Raw genomic sequence first — 8,414 nt, 5'->3', positions numbered from 1 at the left:
ATACCCAATCAACATCTGGGTTTTAATATCTGGGTTTCAAAGCCGGGGTGGGGGGGGGAGGGTCTGGACAACGGCTTCCCAGAACCCATATCAAATCACAGAACACTTCTCAAAGTGAGCCCCCAAAACAAAGCTACACATCAGGGCTTATATAGCCTTCTCCTGGCTCAGAGAATGTAACAACCTTATTGACTCACTGGCCAATCAAGAAGTATCTACTGAAAAACAAGCCTCCCACCCCAGGCTCCAGGTGCACTTTAGACTAGGGGCAGGGAAGATCTTTAAATTTACATTCCCATTACACTGTCTTGTCTATCTGTCTAAATATAACATTTTCTTATATTAGAGTGTAAAAATATTCTCTTATTAAAACATTGTTTAGAATCTTATGATTTCTTGATAATAGTTAGCTTTCTAAGTTTCTCCTGATTTCTGTATTGTGTTTGTATTTTAAAGTTTCTACACAGCTCTGGTGTTTTCATTAGAAATGCTTAAAAGTCTTCTTAGAAAACCTACATTTAAGGTCTACCCAGTCCTCTCCCACCACCCAAGAGTTATACTCAGTTTTTCTGGATAAATGTTTCTTGCTTGTAAGCCTATTTATAGGTTTGTTTTATATAATATCATATATGCATATGTATTTAGTATATTATATGCATATACATATAAATAGCCTATATGTGTGCATATGTATATGTAGACACACACATACTTGTATAGATTTTTTCCATATATACATACAGCTATAGGCACAATGATTAGAGTGCTGGACTAGAGTCAGAAAGACCTGAGTTCAAATGCAGCCTCAGACATTCACTGTGTCACCCTGAGCAAGTTACTTAACCTCCATTTGCTTCAGTTTCCTGATCTGTAAAGTGGGGATAATAATAGCACCTACCTCCCAGGGTTGTTGTAAAGATCACACAAGATAATAATTGTAGGGGGCAGCCAGGTAGCACAGTGAGTAAGAGCACCAGCTCCACTGTCGGGATGACTTGTGGATCGAATCCAGGCTCAGACACTTCGCACCCACCCAGAAACACCTGGCCGTGTAACCTTGAGCAAGTTACTTAACCCCAATTGCTTAGGGGTGGCCAGGTGGCTCAGCAAGTAAGAGCATCGGCTCCAGTGTCGGGATGACCTGGGTTCAAATCTGGGCTCAGATACTTAGCACCACACCCAGAAATAACTGGCCATGTAACCTTGAGCAAGTTACTTAACCCCGATTGCTTTAAAAAAAAAAAGAAAGATAATAATTGCAAAGCGGTTAGCACAGGTCCTAGCACAAAGTAAGTACTATATAAATGTTAGCAATTATAATTATTATCACATATATACCCAAATGTATATATTGCCTTCTAGAATATCATATATTTAGTTTTGCTGAATAAGTTATTCTTGTTTGTAAGCCTATATATAGGCTTGGGGTATGGGTGTGTGTTCACATATATATTCATGTGTATTACCTTCTGTAATATCATATACTAAACAACTCTCCACTCCTTTATTGAGTTGGCTGCTAAATTTTGTGTGATCCTGACTATTGCCCCTTGGTACATTAATCCATTCCTTTAACTTGCAATATTTTTCCTTTGAACACTGATTTGAAATAGAATTTTTCTTGGAGTTTTTATTTTGAAGTTTCTTTCAGGAGATGACTGGTGGATTCTATTTTCATTTTGCCTTTTGATTCTAAGGCATTTCAGAGGTTTTCTGATTTCTTGAAATATAATATCTAGGCTCTTTTTTTTTGACTGTGGCATTAAGGTGGTCAAACAATTCTTAATTTATCTCTCCTTGATCTGTTTACTAGGTCAGTTGTTTTTTGATATGAGATATTTTATACTTTCTTTTACTTCTTTCATCCTTTTAACTTTTATATTTCTTGTTCTATGGATTCATTAGTTTCTATTTGGTCCATTCTTAGTTCAAGGAGTCAGTTGCTTGGATAAACAAGTAACCTATTTGTGCCAATCTGATAATTCTCTTTCAAGGTCATGCTTCCACAGCTAATTTTCCTTTTCAGTTTTCCCCTAATACTTTCATTCATTTTTTAATTGTTTTCTCCACCACTCTCATTTAAGTTATCAAACCATTTTAAGTTCTTTTTTTAACTCTTGCTTTTTTTTTCCTCTAGGAATTCTCATTGAACTTATGTCCAAGGTATGTTTTTCTTTGAGATGTTGCTTGTGGATGTTTTGAATTCTTTCTCTTCTTCCGGATTTGTTTCTTGAATATTCCTGTCATCCTTATTGTGGGATGACAGGAATATTTGTTTTTGTTTGCTCATTCTTTCAGCTTTGCTTCCTGACTTAAGATTTACTATTAGGACCAGGATCTACAGAATTATGGAGGGAATATCGAGGCCATACATGGTCCTATTTTGTATCCTGTTGGGTCTTTCAGCTTTCTCAGAGGATTTATGTTTATGTTATTCCAGGATCTCAGGAATATCTTATGCTACAAATCTGCAAGTTACCAGTGTATCCAAAGTGATCTGATCCAGGGCAAAATCTTAGTCCTGCCCTCTGTACGTTTCTGATTTCATATGGGCCACACTTGTAGGCTTGCACAGGATTAAAGTGGCAGTATACTACCACTCGATTCAGCCACCGCTAACTATTTGGAAAGCTCTGCAGGTAAAAAGTGATGGAATTGCAGGTTACCCTTTGATCTGGCCTTCTAGCTCTCATCATCCTGCTGCAAGCTTCACACTGGGCTGGGGTCTAGATCTTACACCTCATTCAACTCCTGGAGTCAGAACCATACAGATGCTACTTCCTGCTATATTTGCTTACTTGCTCTGTACATAGCCTAGAGCCCTCCCATTCCTCACCCAGGAGGACCACAACTGGGTGCAGATCCCCTCCTCAGTCCCCATGTGTGAGTGTGAGTGTGTGTGTGTGTGTGTGTGTGTGTGCATGCATGCATGTATGTATTTCTTCCAAAGAATTTTCATTCCAGGGAGGATGCCTATATTTAGTTCAGGTCAAAATGACCCTAGGAGGCACAGTAAATAGAGCCAGTAAATATTGACTGCCTGTGTGATCGTGGGGCAATTACTTAAATTTTCTCAGCCTCAGTTTCATCATCTGTAAAATGAGGAGGTAGAGTGAAATGGTCTCTACATTTCCCTCCAGCTAACATTCTGTTGTCTTCAGTGTAGATGTTCCCTGACTCAGAATCCCAGAAGGTGCAGATCCCAAGTCATCTGCACCTTTGAAGACAAATCATTCACATGTGTGTGAACAAAAGCAAAAGCAACAACAACAAAAACTTACATCATCTATTGGGCAACCTTCTGATAATGAATGTTTTCTTATTTATTTGGGCAACTGATTCCTATTCAATAGTCTATAATCAAGCCTGTATTCCAAGACCTTCAACACCCTAGGACTTAATGTAATTCAATTCAATAAACATTTATTAAGCACCTACTATGGACCAGGAATTGTGCTAAGTGCTAAGGATACAAATAATAATAAGAAAGACAGTCCCTGCCCTCAAGGAGCTTATAATCTAATGGGGGAAGATAACACACAAAAGAAAACTGGAAAAGATAGGGGCAACCAGGAAGTACCAAGTGCAACTAAGCAGAGCTGCTGATGGAACATGAAGAGCTAGGAAGTTTAGATTCCAGCTTTCTCTAAAGAAAAAAATTTGGGAGGAACTTAGTACTCCATCCTCAACTAAATTCTGTATTTCCCTCACTCCTATCACAACATTCTGGGCACAGCTGGTGATTAATAAATGTTTGTTGAATGAATGAATGAGCAAAGAAATTAATATTAATTAAATTAAAATTAATTAAGAAATTAATATTAATCTTGTTTTTCCACTGGAGAAAACAGTGCTCTGTGCCCATTACACATTGTAGTAATTGTTTGGTATATATTTGTTGAACAAATGAATAAATAGATGGATGAATGGATCAATACATCTCTATCAACCTAACTTCTCATCATCCCCTTTTGACAGGGGCCAGAAAAGGGCTATCAGAAGTGACCAAGCAGAAGCTAGAGGACCACTCATCAGATCTTCATAGAGGGGATTGCTGAATAGAAAACAACAGCAACATGTTAGCATACATATAACCTTTAGGTTTTCAGAGCACTTTGCAAATGTTATCTCATTTAATCCTTATAAAAATCTGAGAAGGTGGGTGTTATCATTATTCCCATTTTATAGATGAAAAAAACTGAGGCAGACAGTGGTTAAATAACTCACCTAGGGTCATAGCATCTGAGGCTAAAAATAAACTATGGTCCCACCTAGCTGCATTAGAAGTGAGGTGAGTTTTAAATCTTGGGAGGGATATTTAATACACTGAATAATAGAATTATAACTGAAAAATACCTATATTGGCTATAATCTAACAAAAAGAAATTTAAGAAGACTTCAATGGAAAGGCCTTCCCTTAGGTTAAAATAAAATCAATTGTGCAAACATTGATACAATATCTATAGTAGATTAATATAGAGATGGTATTGAGTTTTACATGAATAAGTAATTAGAAAAATTAATAAGTTTGAGCATTCTGAGTCTATGGCAGAAAGAGCATGAGTGTCACATAAAAGAACCCATGTACAAATTGGAGATAGCCTAGCTCTCTACCTGTAAAAGGGTTTCTGATTCTAAATCCTATATTCACTTCCATTGTACCACAATTGTCTCTGCACTTACCATATTCAAGTAACTGTAAAAATGACAGGGAGGTTTAGGGTGGGGTGGGCTCAGGTTGGGGGTAGGGGTAGGGTAAGTTTCAACTTGACAGAAGGAACAACTGTCTATGTATAATTAGAACTGAAATCAATAGAACAGTCTGTCCTGGTTTGACTTGAGTTGCCCCAACAAGAAGAATTTAAACAGATGACCTGGAGTTTTACAGGTTTGGTTGGACCAGCAGACTTTCCAAGTCTCTTTTCAGCTCTGAGACTCTAGTCCATAATTTGGTTTTGTTTTTTTGTTTTTGGAGGGGGTTTCTTTGTGGGAGAAGGGGTTGAAATTGAGGAAGAAAGAAAACAGAAATTGTGCTTAGACCTCACGGCATAAACTCAGACACCTGTCTGATCCATAATAGCTTTCTATTTTTAGATGGCAGGTCTCTCTGTTTGCGACCTAGTTTGTAAATAAATGCTTTGCAGAAATAGATTGGGGAAAAGAAGTGGGAGGGAGAGGAAAGGGAAAGAGAAAGGAGAATGAACAGGAGTGAGAAAACAGATTAAGTTTTTCTCTTTTCTTGCCTGAACAAAAACCCAAAGCAAGTGAACACCTGCATTGACAAATGAACCTTTGGGTGGAAGGGAGGCCTCCAGTGTTTTATTCTTTTCTCTGCCAATCTGTGAAAATTACATGCAGAGAAGTTGTCTGTATTTGTGTAAATGAAGGGTACAAGAAACATGGTTAGGGGAGGAGAATAAGGATACTGGAGAGAGAAGCAGAGTAGTGGTTGCCATCTTTGTAGTGCAGCAGAAAGAACACTGAAAATACTGGGGTGAGGGTGAGTGGGTCAGTCCATAAAAGGCCTGTATCAGCATCATGTCAGCATACTTTATCCCTACTAATGATAAAATAGGATGAATATCAAAGGCCTGGGTTATATTCCAAAATCCTCTAAAGAGGTATGTCTGTGCTAGCCAATGGAAATAATCAGAGAATCATTTACTTAAAAGGTGCATTAGAGGCCTCTTTGTCCCATCTGTCCATAGCATATTAATCCCTTTTACAACCTGTGCTTGAATAGTTTCATTCATAAGGAATGCATTGGCCCCCAAAGTGATCCATTCCAATGTTGAATAAGATCGATGTATTCACCAGCACCCTGGATTGAATGGATTACGTCCAAGACATCTTTTAGCTCTGTTTTAACATTTTGGTTCTCATGTCTATGCAATTCAATTTAATTGAGCATTTATTAAGTGCATACTGTATACTTGGCATTGGGTGAGATGCTAGGGATATAAAGACAAAATGAAGACAATCCTTGTGCTTGAGGAACTTGGGGGAGAGGGGACAGGCAACAAGGCACTTCTGTAAGTAATACAAAATATAGACAAACATGACGAATTCGAGACAGGGGCTTAGGATAACAAGAGATCCAGGAAAGGCCACATGGTGCCTGCCACCTGAGTTAAGTCTTTCTTGACTCAGTTCCAAAAGTCTAGAAAAAGAGCATTCCAGGAATGGAGGAATGTTCTAAGTAAAACTGACCACATGTTGCTACTGATTGTTCATGGGGCATCTAGAATGGCTACAATGAAGCAGTGGGATCAGAAATGTGGTGATGTCCTCAAGGGAAGGAAACAAAGATGTTTAGAGAAGCGGTGGGGCTCTTTGAGGGTGCAGTGAAGGCTAAAGAATAAAGAATAAATTGAACCTATTTTGTCTTGTTTTCTGTGGTGGAAAATCCTTTCTGGCTGGGACAATCCATGTTCTATGTGGTATAGCTAAAATCAAGACTAAAAACCCAGAGACAGAAAAACAAAACTCCAAACTAGGCATAGTATGACACATAATTAGAAAACAATGGGCTCATGTGGTAAAGATATTTGCTGGAATCATTAAAATGTTGGCTTATTTGACCATTTTAATTCCACATGCTATTATATGTTCTATGACTTTTTCCCACTTTAATGTTCTATGTTCAAAATATTCTGTTGTAAGATATATTTGGGGGAAGGGCTTTCTAAACCCAGAAACATGACTCAAGAATGGCATGGATAGATAAGAGCTGGGATTTGGTCAACCTTTTCAGATGGTAGCAGGAGGACCTGACTGGTGTTGCCAACAGTTTAGCTAGGTGGAGGACGAGAGAAGAGGCAGGAAGGGTCCAGGATGATTCCTCCTCCAGTCTCCAAGAAGAGAATTGGAAATGTATCTGCCACCCCTTAAATAGTTCTTGTCTATGGGTATTTTATTTTGGGGTTCAGAATGAAAGCCGCTTCCCTGACTTCTTTTGAGGGGGAGAATAGTGCTTAGTTTATACTATGGTGAGTTATTATTTAGAGTGTTTTTATTATCCCCAGTTTACAGATGATGAAACTGAGACAAAGAGACATTAAGGGCTAGCACTTACCTTACATTCACCAACTTAGCTCGTGCCATCAATGAGGGTTACATAAGAGGCTATCTGGAATAACTAACAAACTGCTTTAGCAAAGAAAGAAGCAAAAATGAGTGGAGATATACAAACTAGACTAGATCAAAACACAAGAGAAAAAGCTCTCTTCAACCCAGAGCAAAATGAAAACACCTTCAACTCCAACAAGGAGAGAGCTGTTACAGAGTCAATTCTCTGTGGTTGTGAGCTTAGAAGTCAAGGGAAATGACTGGGGCAAACTTCCCCATGGATTGGACCTTGCCTCTCTCGATTTGTCTCTTCCTCTCTAAAGAGTGGATCGCCACTATATTTCTGATCTATGGAAACCAGTTTATTCTCCCTCCTGACTGTTCTACAGGGGGAAAAAAACCCCAACTCTTCCCCAGGCTTGGACGGAAACAGAGTTTTACTGTATTCTAAGGTCCCTTACAGCTTTAATATTCTGAGACTTTATGATTCTATGACATAGTCCCTGGTCACTTCTTCCTTGTAACAATTTGCAGCCGGAGGGAGAGAAGACAACACCAGCTGGGGTGGTTCCTAATAAGCAAAATAAAACAGGAGTATAAAATCAGCAGGACACAAATCAAATAGCTTCTTGGTAAACAAAGGTGCTTACTAATCATGGCTCTACGTCTTTTGTTTGGGAGAGACACAGCTAAGGAAAAAGGTTGCATTTCCAATTATACCCTAGCCCTGATTCTCTAATAGCTTTTCAGCTTTATTTAAGAAGTGGGGTGGGAGGGTGGAGGGGGAACTGACTGCAATTCATTATTTGCTTCTCCTAAATACTGGGAGCGCTTTCTTTACATTCTATAAGTAGCAGAGAACCGCTTGGTGTTATTTCATAGCTGGAGAAATGTATTGTTCCTATTAGCTCAGTGTAATGGGCTTTAAAAATCGGTTTGGTTTTCCTTACCTCAGCTCTGTGTAAAAGGCCTTAGGGGTTGTTCCCCCGAGACTAATAACATCAGGTAAAAGGCTTGTTTGAGTCTGCAGTAGCCTGGCACATGAACAAAATCCCAGGTCTCAGAAGGTTACAGAGCAAAGGTCAAAGGGCAGTGTCTGCCCCATCCCTTTGCTTTTCTGGCTTGGCAAGGGAAAATGAGAGGTGTTTGTGTATGTGGGGTGGGGGGGGGAGTTCCTTTTCCAGAGCAAGGTTTTAGGCTGGGTTTTTGAATAATAAACTCTTACCAGAGAGACATTCTAGTTTATCTGTTTGGAGATAATTTAATTTCGAGTCAAGGAAAGGTAGGGAGAGAAGAGATCTTAGATGGCAGAATATTAGAACATAAAATAGAAGAGCTGAAAGGAA

The sequence above is a fragment of the Petaurus breviceps genome, unplaced genomic scaffold, assembly GCF_028583685.1.
Source record: "Petaurus breviceps papuanus isolate PSGF00001 unplaced genomic scaffold, PetGlider_PUasm1.0 98, whole genome shotgun sequence".
NCBI classification, from domain to species: domain Eukaryota; kingdom Metazoa; phylum Chordata; class Mammalia; order Diprotodontia; family Petauridae; genus Petaurus; species Petaurus breviceps.
This window is presented reverse-complemented; position numbering follows the sequence as displayed.